Below are 18,028 nucleotides of genomic sequence, written 5' to 3' on the forward strand. Positions count from 1 at the left end.
ACCAATAAAATGAAAGAAGGGATTAGAAGATACTCACTTTAAGAATTTCTGAATTTGTGAATAGTCAGGTGAAAAAATATGGAAGAAATAGTTATCTAATTTATATTTATATTCTAAATAATATATATATAATATTATATTTATATTAGATTTATATTTATATTATATAAAATCATGAATCTGTAAATGTATTTCTGACAAGAAGTAATAATGTACTTCATATAACTAACTTTAACACAATGTGAATATTTTTTCTACCACTTCAGTCAGTAAAGACTGCTTTGTTAAAGGGATGGATTTAATATGGCTTCTTCAACTTTCTTGAATATCTAATGTTTATGCTATTTGGTTTTGCCAAAATAAGACTTTTGTGACAGTGCCCATGGATATCATATATAGCCCAAATCATTCAAGACACTTCAATTTCCACAATTTCACAGGAAAATTTAAATAACCACTGAAAGACTAGAATCACTTCTATCAAGACTATCTGCTTCTTTAGAGTACCAAAATTAGGTTAGTCCAATGTCATTTGAATTCTTTCTTTGAAAAAGCACTACCCCCAACAATTTGCTTAGAAAGTGAAATCTTCTTATTGCATTAAATTGTCATTGCCCATTATGTTGCTGACAAAAATATATTATATATAAGCCATCAAACATGGCAAACTTCTTTTCATTAGGAAGCTTTTCAGACGTGTCTATGTATTGTTTCCTAATCTTCTTATATGTAAACTCTAGGAATAGCAGAGAGATGAGAGGCACAAAACTTGCCTGCCTGCCTGCTTTTATATCTTCTCCTGAGATTTCACTAATGCCTCTGGCAAGTTTAAAGTAATCTTTATGTAAACAAATATCTTTTGTCTTACTTGCCCTTACCTATCAAGCCTATTTCAAGAGTGTTGGAATGAACTATATAATGATACACATTTTTTAATGTTGTAAGCTATATGCAGAATATGAATGCATATTATATGATCACATAGCACATTAGTACAACACTGAAATTTCATATCCTTGTTAAAAAATCTTTTATATGATTTTCCTAAACTCATGTAGAGTTTATTGTAATAAAATTGGCTCCAAATATGTAGAATTAATTTTAATTCAGCATTAGAAAACAACATAGGAAGCAAATAAGCAGAAAGAGTAAATATGATATAATGCGAAGAAGAGGCACATCAGCTATCTTTTAGCATGTTTTTAGTGTTACTGATTTAAAATGGAATAACGATCATTTATGATTTGATAATGTAATTTATGTGGCAATCGTATTAATGATTATATTTTATGAACAGATCTAAAAAAAATTTAGAAAAATCAAATCCAATAAACATGCAAAATAATAAACATTTTTTTTTCGTTTAAATATCTTCTGAAAAAAAAAAAAAAAGGAGCAAAAGTAGTTATGATGTGAATACACAATTCCTTAATCTTTCTAGTTCTGTGATGTTACTGCATTTGTACACATATCAAACCAGGTATTTTTTTTCTCACATATACACTGTTTTTATTTTATTTATATTAGTGGGTAATCTTAAAAAACACATCCCTTGTGTGTGATAAAGCAAATTTACCCATTACTTTATAGAGGAGATCCTCAAGGGTACAAGATTTTCAGAACCAGCACACTATTTCAGAAATGTTAGGAAATGGTTTATGTTTGTGTTTAAGCCTTTATTTTTTATTATTTATTTCAAAAAACACCTGGCATATTTTCTAGCTCTCATTTTCTCAGTTCTTGACAGCTCCATGTTTTAAAAGCAGACTGCAAACATATACATGTATACTCATAAAAAATAAACTGTATTTGGGGTAGGGAAAACATATTTTATTGCTCCTATTTTTCTTTCTAAGTTTGGTGGATTTTACTCTTCATGAAAATGAGATTTATAGTACTTGCTAGTTTAAGGCATAGTGCTGACAGGCACTGTGCATTAACACCTCTATACATCTCTGCAAAAGGCAATCCACTCCTGACTTACAGTAATTCTGCTGTTCTAATACTGTTTTCCTATGTTTCCTCTCTGCCAACGCTGTCAGATTTGTGTTGCGTTGTGTGACAGATCTTGAACTAGCCAGACTTCCACTGAGGACAGCAATATGACCAAGCTAGGTTTGCTTTTTCTCTAATCTATAAGTAAATGCAATCTTTTAGATGTAGTAACCAAGCATGTTCTATTTTTGGCTACTTCAGTGACCCTAACACCAACACTCAGTTTCAAAGTGAAGATGCTACTACAGCACCTCCACCCTGACCTAAGTGATCAATAGGAATAAGAACATCGGCCCATCACATTAACTTGTTTTATCTTCTTCAACTAAAAAGAGACTGAAAATACAAGATATGGAAGTTTTTAAGAAAAATAAAAATATATACATTTTTTCTTTGATTTTTGCAAAATTTGCCTGCATTGATCCGTATTTCATATATGCAAATATAAAATAGTTAATATTTTTAATATAGTTAATATAATTTAAAAATTTCACAGAAAGTTGTGCCATGATGACTTCAGTGAAACTGACATGTAGATAATTTCATTTTATTAATTCTATCTCGTATAATGAACTTCTAATTTACTCATATATTTAACACTCCTAATGTCAAAGTACATATCAATCTCAGAATTTAACATTAATTCCAGATTATTAGATGAAATATTTCTTTACTCACATTTACTGGATAGTCAACAGACTGAATTCATCTAGTTTAAAGCTAAAAATTATTCTTTTAGGACTGTTCAAATAGTTTCCTACTACCAACTTACGGTTTGACATTTTGCTGGCACACAAAGCTGCACATGAAGGCTGTCTGTATGAGAGTTCCTGGCACTTCACACTATGGATCAGTTCCTGTGCAATCTAACAACATATTGTAATTCTTTATGAAGTATTTCTGGTAAGGAAAAGGATTGATTTATAGTCATAACTGCATCTTCCCCCTCCCCCCCCCCCCCCCCCCCCGCAAAAAAAAAAAAGTACTTCTTCAGGGTCTGAATGTCAAAAGAAGAGTATCATGGTTATTCAGATTAAGTTAAAAAAGATGAACAAGATTTCCTTTTGTTTTCATCTGAACAGCAAAAATCGGGTAATTTTTAATCTAAAATACCTCTAAAATCCATAGAATATTCTTTAGAAAATAACTTAAATAGACCTAGATTGCAAAAATTGATAAATAATAAAGGTTGAGATATATTAAAATATGAGAACTTCTAGATGTGCTGCTTTACTAAAAATCATTTATTCAGCTACCTGAATTTGAAAACCACAGAGTAATATTTTCTTTTCAGAAAATGGGTGACTAAAACATTCTAAAACATCAATTTCAGAGAACTCTTTACACTATCTAAACTATGACAACTTTGAAGGATACTATACACTTCAACTAATTTGAATTTTTAAAAAATCCTGTAAGCATTGTGTTTCTTTACATATATTGACATATTGAAAATTTGATTTGTTTTAGTTCCATAATTTGAAATGTCATTAGAACAGGTACTGAAAAATATTTCAAAGCATCTAAAATGATAATAAATTATTACATATGACAGATAATTCCCCTCTAAAGTTTTCTTAGTATTAATATAGAAATCACAAAATGCAAATTTACATATTATGCCTTTTTTGTAAATTGCTGCCAGCCAAATGCAACTTATTTCATGTAGTTTCTCCCTTGAATGAATTTTTCACTACCCTTGGGATGGAGTCTAGGTTGTTCTACGTATGAGGAACTGGTAATTTTGTAAATGTTCCAATTATAGATGATAGATCTCACTCTAAGTTCAAGTGTTGTAATAACTCAGAAAGTAGTAGATTGTAAGGGTGTGATGCAGGCTATACTTTACCTGTTGCTGCCTAAGAGGAGATTTCACCTATAACAGAAGAGTTTAGAGCTTGATTCAAATAGATAAATTTGTTGTATTAAAATTGTTTATACACAGTTATCATGTGTAGCTGACATTCAATGACTGCACAATTTTTAAACCCTGAGAAAACAGAAGAAAAATGCCGTAAAAATAGCTATAATTTTTGTATGTGATTCTTTGCAGGAAATAGATTATAGAAATAAGGTAATTTAAATGCTAATTTTCACCTTTTTTTTTCCTTCCATTTTTATATTTTTTTCTTCAAGTTTTATATTTTACTAGGGATATTGTTTAGTTTCTGTAAGTTGGATGAAGAAAGTGTTACATATTGAAGGTATGCTGCAAAAAGAGATATCGTGGCGTTACTTTACTAGTTCTAGACTTGGCTATTACTTGTCTTAACATCCTCAAGGCATGATATCTTTGATAGACAAATTATTTTAATCATCTAAAGGACAAGCTAACAATATCTAACCTGAAACATAGTGGCTATTTATATAAAATAGTATTAAATGTGTCTTAATCACTGAAATATATTTTGGAATATATGTTGAACTGTTGAATAGAATTTAATTAACTAGTGTGGATGTAACCAGACTGTTCAAGCACACCAAGATGTTGTACAAGTGTATCTTTGAACTATTATGTTTCTAAAACACTTTACAGTTGAGAAAAGCCTGAGTGATAAATCCTGTGTACTGTTTCATTTTAAATGGATCTGTACTGGATATTCTGTAGTTCACAGATCAGACTGGAGTCCCTGTAAGAATTTATGTGGTGATTCTTCGGAGATTCCAGGAAGAATTCAGCTGCAAATTCATATAACTAACTAGTTACGTACAACACAGATGTCTACAAGTGAAATGGATGTCTAAGCTCAAGAGAGATCTCTCTCTAAGTTAGATACGTAGTAAAAAAGTTTCAACAATCTAGGCACAAGAATCTAGTGTCATTTGTCTGATGCTAAGGTATAATGTCCTAAGATGTCATACCACTGGTTGTTATCACACAGAATCACAGAATGGTCTGGGTTGGAAGGGACCTCAAGGATCATGAATCTCCAACCCCCCTGCCACAGGCAGGGACACCAACCTCTCTATTTACTAGATCAGGTTGCCCAGGGCGCCATCCAACCTGGCCTTGAACACCTCCAGGGACGGGACATCTACAACCTCTCTGGGCAGTCTGTTCCAGCACCTCACCACTCTCACAGTAAAGAACCTCCCCCTAACATCCAACCTAAATCTTCCCTCTTTCAACTTTAAACCATTCCCGCTTGTCCTGCTGTTATCTACCCTTTCAAAAAGTTTACTTCCTTCTTGTTTATAGGCTCTCTTCAGGTACTGAAAGGCTGCAATGAGGTCACCCTGCAGCCTTCTTTTCTCCAGACTGAACAAGCCCAGCTCCCTCAGCCTGTCTTCATAGGGGAGGTGCTCCAGCCCCCTGATCACCTTTGTGGCCTTCCTCTGGACCCTCTCCAACAGCTCTCTGTCTTTCTTGTACTGGGGGCTCCAGGCCTGGACACAGTACTCCAGATGGGGCCTCACAAGAGCAGAGTAGAGAAGGACAATCTCCTCCCTGCCCCTGCTGGCCACCCCTCTCATGATGGAGCCCAGGATACCATTTGCTTTCTGAGCTGCAAGAGCACACTGCTGGCTCATGTTAAGTTTGTCATCCATCAGGACTCCCAGATCCTTCTCTGCAGTGCTGCTCTCAATGACTGCTCCTACCAGTCTGTATAGATGCCTGGGGTTCCTCCAGCCCAAGTGCAAAACCCTACACTTTGCCATGTTGAACCTCATTAGGTTCACCCGGGCCCACCTTTCAAGTCTGTCAAGGTCCCTCTGAATGGCATCTTTTCCTTCCTCCGTGTCAACCGCACCACTCAGCTTGGTGTTGTCAGCAAATTTGCTAAGGGTGCACTTGATTCCATTATTGATGTCATTGATAAAGATGTTCAAGAGCACTGGTCCCAAGACAGACCCCTGGGGGACTCCGCTCGTTACCAGCCTCCAGCTGGACATAGAACCATTGATCACCACCCTCTGTCTGTGGCCTTTCAACCAATTTCTTATCCAACAAGTGGTCCAGCCATCAAATCCAGATCCCTCCAATTTGGAGATAAGGATGTGGTGGGGGACCATGTCAAAGGCCTTGCTCAAGTCCAGGTAAATGGCATCGGTCGCCTTCCCCTCATCCACCAATGCTGTCACTCCATCATAGAAAGCCACCAGATTGGCTAGGCATGATCTTCCCCTTGGTGAAGCTGTGCTGGCTGTCTTGGATCACATGCTCATTCCTCATTGAGCATGTCATCCAGGAGGATCTGTTCCATGATCTTTCCAGACACAGAGGTGAGACTCACCGGCCTGTAGTTCCCCAGGTCCTCCTTGCTCCCTTTCTTGTAAATGGGAGTGACGTAACCCTTCCTCCAGTTGTCTGGGACCTCGCAACAGTTATAACAGCCAATAAATCAGATGGCTGTTTTGTGGGCTGAAAACTAGAAATCAAACTTGAACATACCCTGTAATAAGTCTCTAGAACTCTCCAGGGAGATATTCAGATGTCTGAAAATAGGCATTTAGTGCCATTTGTATTGCTGTGTTTTCATTGATCCCACTGGAGAAGTTTTCATATATATATTGACTGATGTCTGTAATCTTTTTGTGCATGTTCCAAGTATGTTAGGGAGTCATATGAGTGGACTGGATGCCCAACTGCAGGCAAGTTACTGAGTTAGCTGAGTTAGTCCCTAGATTCCATGCATACTGAAGTTCACTGAATATAAAAGAAGTGTAAGTAGCAAATATTGTAACACATTAACATAAAGAGGTAGGCATTTTTAACTGGGACAGGACTTTTATTGTAAACAGAGAAATGTGATCACTATAGAAAAATCTCAACCTTCAAAAAATGCACCTGGAGCTGAATACCCATATGCTTCTATCTTTCACCCAACTTTCTCCTATGGCTGGCTTTCGAGCAAGATGTATATCTGAAAATATTTCGATGACTGCACTAAACCATGCTTATTGCAGAACACAAAGAACATGAAGTGTCGTCTGAATGTATGTCTTTCTAGATAGGAAAAAAATAAGATTAATTCATATATTTTTTTAATAATGTAAAACAAGTATCTGTGCCTTTAATTTAATCATCATCTTCACTTATAGTAAGATGGAAGATCATTTGTAGATTCACAGAAACTCATAATTCAGGGCTAAATGATTTGGGGACAGAATTTAACCTGTGCAGATTCTTCCTCTGACTCATTCTACAGCTGTTGCAGCTTTTGTTGCAACATATGAATAAGGAATAAAGGTAATCTTACACATCAATGCCTATTAGAAGCAAAAACTTTCATTTTAGATGGGTCTTTTCATGAGAAAGCTATCTCAATTAAAATAGCTGGGATGCTATATTTATTTTTTATAGTTTTTGTAAATCTAGATACCAAATGCTTCTGATGTTTAATAAGTACATATAATACAAAGATTTTACAACGGTGAATCCACAAAGTGAAAATCAACAAAACAAAAATGAAAGAAAACAAAATAGAAGATACTGCCACCTGGAGTATTAGACAGCTTCTTGTCTAATAACAATTAATACATTACAGGAATGTAGTTATCAGTATGATAATATTCACCAGTGAAATAAAGAATGAAGTTCACAAATGGAATGAAATTGCACATTATCTTCTTACATAATTCAAACTCTTTTGTTCTACTGCGAAAACTTCAGACAAAGCACTAATTTAGTTCATACGAATTACAATATTTTTGTACGTGCGGAAAAGGCGTGAATTAGCATTCAGACAAGAACTAATTTTCAGCCTACACTAACTTCTGTTTTCTTTTTTATCCTATATTTCAGCAGGAATGCAGACTAATGCCCCTGTTATGCATCCTATTCTCTCTTAATAGAGAGAATATCTTGGCCTACTTTTAGAAGAGGTGGGGAGAGCGGGGAGGCAAGGAGTGATGTCCAAAATGCCACCCTAAATTCAGTATTAATCAGGATTACTACTGAATAAATATATTTAATAAATAAATAAAGGAATACACGCAGGAAGAAATTTATGCCTGAATTTCTGGCTATTGCAGGCACATCATGTGTGCATCACGCAAGACAAGCATGTCTCCACATTCAAATGATAATAGAGTGACCCATTATGGATTCCTTAAGTGACTGTCAAATTCTCTTCCTTGATGAAGTGAATATGTTTCAATCATACTGAATTATTGGAATTAGTTTCTTGTCAATTAAAATATTGAAGTTCATATTAGAAAGAAAAAGGCTGGAGTAAAGAGAAAACAAAGCTGGAATACTGATGAATTCTTCCAATCCAGGCAGAGCTGTTTGATGACTAACACATTTAATTTCCAGTGCATTGAAAAGATTCTTTCTATTCCATAAGTAAACAATGATGAATAGAGATTTGTGTCTGCTGTTTATGCTAGAAAGTTTACTGAATAGTCTTAAAAAACAGCACCAAAAAGGAACATCAACACTGAGTAAAATGAACAGAAATTGAACTGTACAGTAGATTACAAAATAAGTATATTTCCTTAAAATTATGCAGAATATAACATGCATTTTTAAGATTTCTATCAGTTTCACTAACTGTTGTGAATTACTTTCTCTTTAGGCTACTTATTTTTTGTTTCTGGTGGCAATGATTTAAATTACCTTCTTTTGTAGCCTACTGATTTTTGTCCTGAGATTTCTGAATCTCTTTTTTGAAGAATAACTGATTTTATTTATTACTCTCTTTCAAAATAGACATAATTAATGTAAGGATATCTTTGTGAATTTTTAATTAATTAATTTATGTTTGTTTGGTTTTGGTTTATTGTTTTAATATATTTCAGCAATACGGTAACTATAATCTGGAATACAAAGTATTAATATGTGGCTGAATTACATTTTGAGCATAATTAAACTGTTCTGAATGATGGATAAAACTCCCATACTCCTAGAGATTCTTATTTATGTTAATATCTTTCTAACACATAGTTGTGTTGGGTTCCAGCCAAAGATTAGATGTCTAAACATTTCTTTAGGTTTTATGTAAAGCTGGGAAAGGTTATTTTTTTATGTATTTCAGACTGTCTTTAACTGAGTCACAATTCAATGTGTCAGCTATAAGTTGTGAAGTCTTAAAAATAGGATGGGTAATTGGAATGAGTTTCTCTCACTGATTTCTCTTTTCATCATTTCCAATTAGTATGATATTTTTTTTTCTTTGCAGCATAAATGAAGTAAAGAGTGCAGGAGTATTCTGATGTGAGTTTATGTGAAATATTCAGGCCAGATAATCAGTAACTTATAGTATGAGTCAGGGAGCTCAGCTGACCTTCCAGTTGATGACAATGCAGAATTTAATTCTTATGAGCCTCCATAAACTAGAAGTCATGTTTCCAGTGCAGTATAGAGCCTTGAAGATTTTGCTTCCATGCAGACCATAAAAGGAACACTATAGCTCCCTAACCTTATATATTCTTTTGTATGAAGTCTGGAAGCACTTATCATTTTAACCCATTTACCTGTGAAAATAGTGTCTTTAAAAAAAAAAAAAAAAAGTTTTAAGAATCTTTATTATTAATATAAAATCAAAAGTCCTTGGTACCTTCCAAGCATAAGTACAGATAATTAATAAGCACAAATCATAACCAAAAAATAAGCTGGATTTCTCCATATCTTGCTCACAGTGGAGGCCATATAGTGAAGAGTGGCTAATGACCAGCAGTCTAAAAACCATACGTCCCTTTGTTCTCTGCTCCCCTGCTGCTAACTGGATATGTATCCATTTCTGGTACTCTATTATAAATTAGGTTATTGTGCAGAGTTTTATATTTATACACATACACATACGCATTAATTCTCTCTTTTTTTTGTTTTTTCTCTGAATTGAATAGTACTCACATAGCCCATAGGTATACATTTGCAGGAAAATATCAGAAAACTATAATCTTTTTTCCTTAAATGCAATTTTTGAAGCATTATTAAGTCTATAATTAAATAAAAAAATAATACAAGACCTTATCTATTTAATTATATATCTTTCCATTTTCTTCTTTTTTTCTTCATTGTGTCCATGAATATTTTAGAATATCACTAACTACGTTGGCTTGCTTTCTCACTTTTATAATTTTCTATTCAGTTAATATTTCATTGCAGAGTATTTAATTTTCAGAAAAAAAATGTTTCATTTATTTTAAATTACCATAGGAAAATAGAAAAAAAAAAAAGCAGTATAAAAATCTGAGAATAAAATAAACTTGAATATTGTACAATTTTTTTTTTTTTTTTTTTTTTTTTTTTTTTTTTTTTGCTTAAAGTAGCAGATGGAGTGATGAAAATAAGGAAAAAAAAAGACCTTAAAAATAGGGTAATTAAAAGGTCAAATGAAAAGAAGAATGTGAAACAAATATTAACTTCATTCAAGCTTCATATGTATAATGAGCTGCAAATAAATAAATATGTTTTTGATCTCAACAGAATTAAATCTGCTCATTTTCCTAAGCTTTTTTTCACATCAAAATATAAAATAAAAATTTTTTATGGTCTTAGAACATTTTACTTTATCTACCTGGGTAAGTTGACAGCTAAACACATATTCCTGTAACAGTGACCTCCATTATTTTGGACAACTCATGTAATCAAGGATTAATTATGATAAATTATTAATCAGGAACCTGATCCAAGACTGGTAGCAATCCTTATAGCCTTGTAATATAAATAATATGTTACTATTTGTCTACTAGAATATTTTTAGAAATTACAATTATAATTTGAATAACAAACAGGTAAATAAAATTCAATCAAGTTCCAGAATTGAGATAATATTATATTCCAAACAGGACTTACAGTGTATAAAAAAAAATGTATATAACTAGATCTTGTTCACTTGCATGTGGAACCTATTAAAGATATGAATGAGAAGATGCTGAAATTTAATTTTAAGGAATGTTGATAGAATGTTGATACTTCAGAAATGCCATTAGATAGAGTAAAGCTAATGTACAAAATATTCAGGAAGGGTAAACAGGATGACTAAGGTAGTACTAGCTATAACTTTCTTCCAATTGCATAGAAAATACTGGAAACATCTGATTTTTACAATAATAATTAAAGAGAGATTAATATTGAAGTAATTTTTGAAGGATAGTGTATAACAAATTATTGTAAATGTAAGATGATGAAACAGGAAACATTATATAAATCTTCACTAGGAGCACACAAGAAGTACATAAGGGGCAGTGTGAAATATTCACAGAATTATATGGACTTTAAAAATACTTCATTGTACTTGCACTGTTGGTAGTATCATGGATAGTAAGAAAGTTAACATAAGACCATTATTCATAGTTTCTGCATAACACTAAGAAGGTAAAGAAATGACTCAGTAGTTGCATGAAAGAAACAGAATCAACCTAGAAAGAAAAGAACATTTTAATGAAGGTTAAAAAAAAAAACATTTACCTATCTAGGCAAAAGAAATAAACATCATATAGATGAAATACAGATTGTACAGAGGAAAAAAAGAAATGGATCACTAATAACTGTCACTGGTGCAATACTATTATAAAAAAAAGAGCTAACACTTTCAATGGTATAAAAGTTAAAAAACAAAGCATAAAGTAGTAAGTAGTTTGGAGACAATAACATTACTCATGTTAAAGAAATGTCCTGAAAAGCACTTTCTGTTCCTGAAATGTTAGTAATATGCCTTACAATCCTGAGGGAAAACATTGTTTTAAATGATAAAAAACTTCAGATCTTTTTATTTTTGAGGAATTAAATTTTCAGCTGCAGTATGTTTTACAAGGAGTGCAAGGAATATTAACAGTAGAACAGCTGTAGCTCATTAGAATTGTAGGATATATATTCCCTAAAAATATTATATGCATAATATGCTGGAGTCCTCTAATACCATTTAATTGATACAAGAAAAATAGCAGTGTATTTGTTTGCAAATGAGAAAAAGCACAATAGTGTAAAGCTATAAATATAAATGATGCTTAAAATGAAACACAATTATTAAATGATTATTGACATAAGTATTGACTGATTTTTAGTTGTCATGGTACTGACAATATGAGTTGACTTACCTAAAGATAAAATTAATATCAACATGAGGAAGAGACAAATTTGAAATACTGATCTGTATCATCTTTCTTTTGTTCAATGACATCTGAAGGCAGCTTTTACAATGAAGTTAAATGTCAAAGCATAGCAAGACAAGCAGCTAAGTGTTCTCACACTGCTAGTCCCTTGCTAGCCCACAGCTATTGAAAATATTGATTACAAAGGAGAACGATGCATATTGCTAGCAAATCTGACAGTGGCATTCTCACACATCATTCAGTGTTGAATAACATACAGTTACTTGTAAAAGCAGAAAATATCTTGTCTTGATTTCTGTCCTCAAGGTCTTACCAATTATTATATTTCATGAATTTTAGTGCCACAAAGAATAGTGAATATCTTAATGATCTGTCAGAAGTAATATTGTGAAAAACAAATAATATTCAAAAATATAATGATAGGAAGAAAAATGTTTCTATAGGCTATGTGAAATAGTCCTTATCTTTAACTTTTCACTCTGTGTAAAAGTGAATGTCCCGGCCTGGATGCTCTCGGGTGTAACCTACTTTACAGAGCCTGCTATAGCAGGGGGTTGGACTAGGTGATATCAAGAGATCCATTCCAAGCCTTATGGTTCTGTCATTCTGTCATTCTGTGACAACTTTTCTTTCTGAAATATGCTAAACATTTTTGACCACACCAGATTTCCAAAATTGTTAAGGATTGATTAAAGACAATTTTTGATCTTATTTATTGTGTCATTAATTAATCCTTTATAGATCATAATAAAACAGGTGTCTAAGAAATATAATACCTTATTTAATGTCCAGTGGGTGTTCAACCAAATTAGTGCAAGTCCTTGTCCTTTTCATTATGAAATGAGCATTGCTTCCAATACGACCAATAGTTTATTCCTTTGGGAGACTTGAGCTTTAGTCAAAAGCTAAAATGAACCTCTCTTTAATAATGTATGTTCTTTTCCTCTAAGCTAAAATAGCTATAAAGATTAAGTCAAATTTATTTTTAAAAAGTGTACTTATCAGCTCTTAAATGTACAATGTATTCTGTCTTCAAACATTAAGAATAAAAAATAGGACATTTCCACCATATGAGATTTACTTATTATAAATAGGAAAGAAGGTAATGTGAGCATAGTAGGCATAGATAGATTCCACATATGGTATGGTTCTATGATGTAGCAGTTTTGTAATAACATCAATTGTATGTCGAGATGGGTTAATATGTAGGGGAAAAAATATATATATATCTACCAGTGTTTCGAGAATTTAACTGTAGAAAGGAAACTGCTCTGCTTAAAAGTAAATAACACCTATTAAATGCAGTAGGATGCACTATTGACTCTGATGGTATGAGTGGAAAAAATCCTTCTCCTTTGAAGAAAAATAATCAACTTGAAGCAATATGAAGTGTAATTACAGTTTTGGTGGAAAATAATTTTGGTAACACAGGCACTCTTGCAGCAGCCACCTGCATATTTGAATGCAGAGTATTTGTTTTAGAAGGGGGTTATTATTTTATGTCTTGATAAAGATGGCAGTCAGTCAGTAAAAACAATGCATGACTAATATGCCTCCTAAGAAGAGTTACTGATAATCCTGGAAATGTTAATTTTAACTTGATATGCCTGGATACATTGTTTACAGTACTGATATCTCTTTGTTCATCATCATCATGTTAGTACTCTTTTTTGTATTTGTGTTTACGATTTTTGTTATTAATTCAAAATAAAATATGTAAAATCTGAGGATGCATAGCAAACGTGGAGCAATATTAAGTCATTAACATTAAATAAACTTTGTAATTGAAAATCTCCAAAGAACAGTGCATCTCTGTTAGCTGCTCTCTTGCACTGTGCAAATCTATGTGACATATTATGCAGTGCTGCAGTTAAACGTAATGATGTAACCAAGATCTTAAGATTTGTGCAATAAATCTTTAAAGTCATGCAGTATATGACTAAACTATAGCGATGTCTGTTATGTTTCTTTAAATCAGAATATAAACGGATGGAATCTCCTTTTAAGGAAATGAGCATATTCATCAAAAACTTTTCTTGAGTCTCGTTCAGATTTTTACCAGCTAGAATTGATAGCCCTTTACATGGGCTCTTCTATGTCTAGAAGTGGGCAAAAAAACAATATAGGAAATATCTGGGGCAGCTCTCTCTGCGCTTAAGGATGGATAATCCTATTCACATCTTGCACCTCTGCAGACATTGAAGTATCTGCCTACCTATGTATAAAAATTGAAGTCCTGTGTAGGGAGAACACGCTGCAATATGTAATTAGGTCTAAAACATTGTAAACAACTTTATCTGCTGATAAGTTACACTGGACATGTTTGCTGTATCCACCATCCACCACATTATGTAGTGAAACTGAGGGTTGTTTTTTTTGTTTGCTGTTTTTATTCTTCTTTTTATATTTTATACACTCTTCTTGTGTTTGAAATAATTAAATTTGTTTCTGTTTCCTCTTATCTTCTCTGAGGAATAATAAAACATTGTATTATCTGTTTCCATATCTACATTTTATAACACATTGGATAATATGTTGGGTTGTTTTCTATCACATTTAATTACTATTCATGTAATAGATTTACAGGCTTGTATAATTTTTGTATTTATTTCTTTTCTCAGGGATTCAAATTGTTTTCCAAATAAGCTGTAGAAATTATCTGCCATAAACTTAAAAGAAATGTGACAATTTTCAAGTTTGTTGAACTAATATGATCACATTGTGTTTCATGGGAAATACTTTCATATAGTTGGAAAAAACAAAGGTCAATATTGATTTTAAAATCTTTTATCCTGCATTCTTAATCATAAAAGTACGAAATTACTTTCTCTGAGAACAAGTGAACATAAAGACAGCTGTTTCTGACACTGTTCAGGGGTATAACAGCCCTGGTAGATGATCAGATATAAGCTTCTAGATAATTCATCTATATTTAAAGCTTGTAAAACAATAGAAATAGAAGACAGTTGCTTTTCAGAGAAGCCTTTTGTAAGAAAAAAAAACAGGTAAAAACAAACTTTCCTTTCATCATATATTAACAGTGGTAAACATCAGCCATTTTTATTTTAGTGAGTTAAATCATAGGAAGATACTACTATTTTCTTAGAAATGTTATGTGGTAATTGTTCTATACAGGCAAAGTGTGACACTTTCAGAATCACCAGTACTTTATCAAACAACTGGTTCTTGAAGTTCAAGAGTGTGTTACAGGTGAAGGATCAGGTGTGTATTACAAAGTCTTGTATATCGGTACATAAGCATATGTGTATTTAAGTGTGTATCAAGAATGTAGATTGCAGAATTCATTATTCACCAAATAATGACTCCATTATGCTACTGTCATCTCCAACAGTAGGATCGATGGCAAAGAATGCACTGGTATTTATCAACTTGTAGCAGTACTCCTACTTTTTTTGGACTTTTTTTCAGGAGAATTTTTCCAACAAGATATAGTTGTAAAGTTATTAATTCCTCAGCTATGTGTTCTTTTCTTCTCCCACATATCAAGCATTCTACTAGCATCTCCTTTATTATGTATGAATTACTCTACTGAAAAATCATATCATTTTTTAATTCTGTGGAGTCTGTGAAAGCTCTAATACCAGAGAGGATCTCAACAGGAAATTTCAGTATTACTACATTTCCAGTGGGTTATGGTACTGGCCTTGGTGTTAGCATGTACTTAGTACCATAGAGAAACAAGACTTAGTAGTGCTTTATTGTGGTTCTGGTGGGGAGGAACTAAACTGTCTCTAAGGTGAGATATTTCTCATCATAGAATATATGTAGTATTCTTTCTGAAAGTATTGTGAGGACTGCAAAATCAAAGGATGAAATAGAAAGAAAATGAGTGATAGTTTGTGGTAAACAAGAATTGCCTGCTTCACCAGCTTTGATTTGGAGAAAGAGCTGATTACACAAAATTACATATAAGTTTTATTTTCACACTTTGAATATGGAAACACTGGACATCCGTGTAACATTACTGTGACAGGCATGATTAGATGCAATGCAAGCTATCCACAAACCCAACAGGCATATAGAAAGTTCAATTAATATGTGTTGTAATAAAGAAAATGCATTGTACATTACATAGATATACTAACAGAATGCCAATATATAAAGCACTAAAATATGTAGTTAAAAAAAAAGTAAAAAACAGGAAAAAACAGGAAAAAAATTTCTTGTCCTATCTGAATATAATCTAAAACTCTAATAGAGACATCTGATTAGAGAGGTGGCAATTTTTAAGAAAATAAATAATTCTAATAATTTATTTGAGAATGAGGATGGAGGTACCTTCCTCTTCAAGGTGACTTAAGGGCTGTGAAGCACTAGAACAGGTTGCCTAGGGAAGTGGCGGATGCCCCATCTCTGGAGACATTCAAAGTCAGGCCGGACTGAGATGTGAGTAACCTGATCTAGCTGCAAATGTCCCTGCTCATTCCAGGGGAGTTGGACTAGATGATATTTAAAGGTCCCTTCCAACTCAAAAAATTCTATGATTCTATGATATATATTTATTAATTACAAACACATTAAAAAATAACATTCACATGTCAGAGAATGCTTGGACAATTATGCTTACTTGTGTAAATCCAGTGACTAATATTATAAATCCAAAATCTCAGAAGAAATGGGACCCATAGCAAAAAGGCAGAAGTGGTATCTTAACTTCAGCATAAAGTGTTGGCAGACAGTTTTCACAGGATAATCAGACACAACTTAGTACCAGATTTAGATGAACAGTAACTGAATAAATAGGAGCTCTGGAATTTTGTGAATTTTACCTGAGTTATCTGTGTGAGCTTAAGAAAGATGCATCCCTCCTGTTTCTGTGAAAGCTACTTGGCATAGCACAAAGCCCTCTGGGCTCCACAGCCTTGTTCTTCAGTCCCTAATGAGTGGTAGTGTGATCCCCCTGCAAAAGTCAGTACTGTATGAATTTTGAACTAGCTGAGGCAGTATCTGAGCTTATTTAAGCTCTGAGATTGCTGTGAGAACAACCAGCAAAGCTGGCAGATACCATGGCTACCAGCTGACAGTCAGCAGGTATAATTGGCTACTCTGAACTGTAGAGGCTTATGTGTTAGCCCATGTCAGTACGTTACAGAATAAGTTAAGGGTCTCTAACTGTATTAATTACAGGGGAAAGAGAAATGCTGGATAGTTATATATAGCAAACCCCTCTCTCTCTTAAAAGTGACGCAGACCAGACTAAAATATTAGACCTTTTTCATATAAAGGATATTCAAAAGAGAAAGGGTATATTTAATACAAGCTGACAAAACAGAGCCTGAGATATATCCACCAGCAAACTTTGAAAAATATTATCCCTAACTGCTAGTTCTATTTTAAAAAAAAAAAGAAATAGTAAAACTCATCCTTTTAGGCCTATTGGCCAAACCCTCCTTTCAAAATCTCTCATCTGCATTTCCTTTGAATCAAGAATGACTATTTACAAGTATGTTTCTATCAGATTGAAGCAAGCAGAGTTGGAATTTCAACTGGTTAATAGCAAATATCTTGGTAACAGTAAAGCCCATAAATACAGTGTACTTGAAGGAATAAATGTTTTGCACATTACAAGATTTAAGGAAAAAAAAAAAAAAACAACAACATTAGTGCTGTATTTGACATATTTCTTACAGGTTTCAGTGTATCAGTTAACTGTTGTACATCACGATAAATATAACTCCCATGAAAATTGTTATTTGTACTTTAATGAGCCCCATTTAAGAGTCTTGTCTCAGTTTTAACAGGGGGCTGATGACTGAGATGATTCACGTTTTCCCTTTACCAGCCAACTCAAATTTCCTGGGAAGAAAAAAGAAGTTCTATGTGGTTGTTGTCAAAATATGCATTCAGGCAAGTGTAGCAGCAAGTCATTGATCACATGGGGAAAATGATTCCACTATTTGCTCACTTTTCAAAGTCAGGGATAAAATACATAGACAGGGATTCTTTCCACTTGATCAGGTTGCTCAAAGTCCTATCCAGCATGGCCTTGAACACTTTCAGGAACGGAATA

At 33.2% G+C, this 18,028-nt stretch overlaps 1 long non-coding RNA gene across 2 annotated transcripts in view; it reads right to left on the reverse strand.

The window, feature by feature from the left end:
- Positions 1-18,028, reverse strand: part of LOC121110169 — a 37,709-nt gene that overhangs the window by 15,162 nt on the left and 4,519 nt on the right. Inside the window, exon 2 of one of the 2 annotated variants that reach the window (XR_005858536.1) lies at positions 11,306-17,814. The exons of the other annotated variant lie outside the window; for it this stretch is intronic. This is a non-coding gene — a long non-coding RNA (uncharacterized LOC121110169). Of the gene's footprint in view, positions 1-11,305; positions 17,815-18,028 lie in introns of those variants that run through there. 2 annotated transcript variants of the gene reach the window in all.

The sequence above is a fragment of the Gallus gallus genome, chromosome 3 (assembly GCF_016699485.2).
Source record: "Gallus gallus isolate bGalGal1 chromosome 3, bGalGal1.mat.broiler.GRCg7b, whole genome shotgun sequence".
Classification (NCBI taxonomy): domain Eukaryota; kingdom Metazoa; phylum Chordata; class Aves; order Galliformes; family Phasianidae; genus Gallus; species Gallus gallus.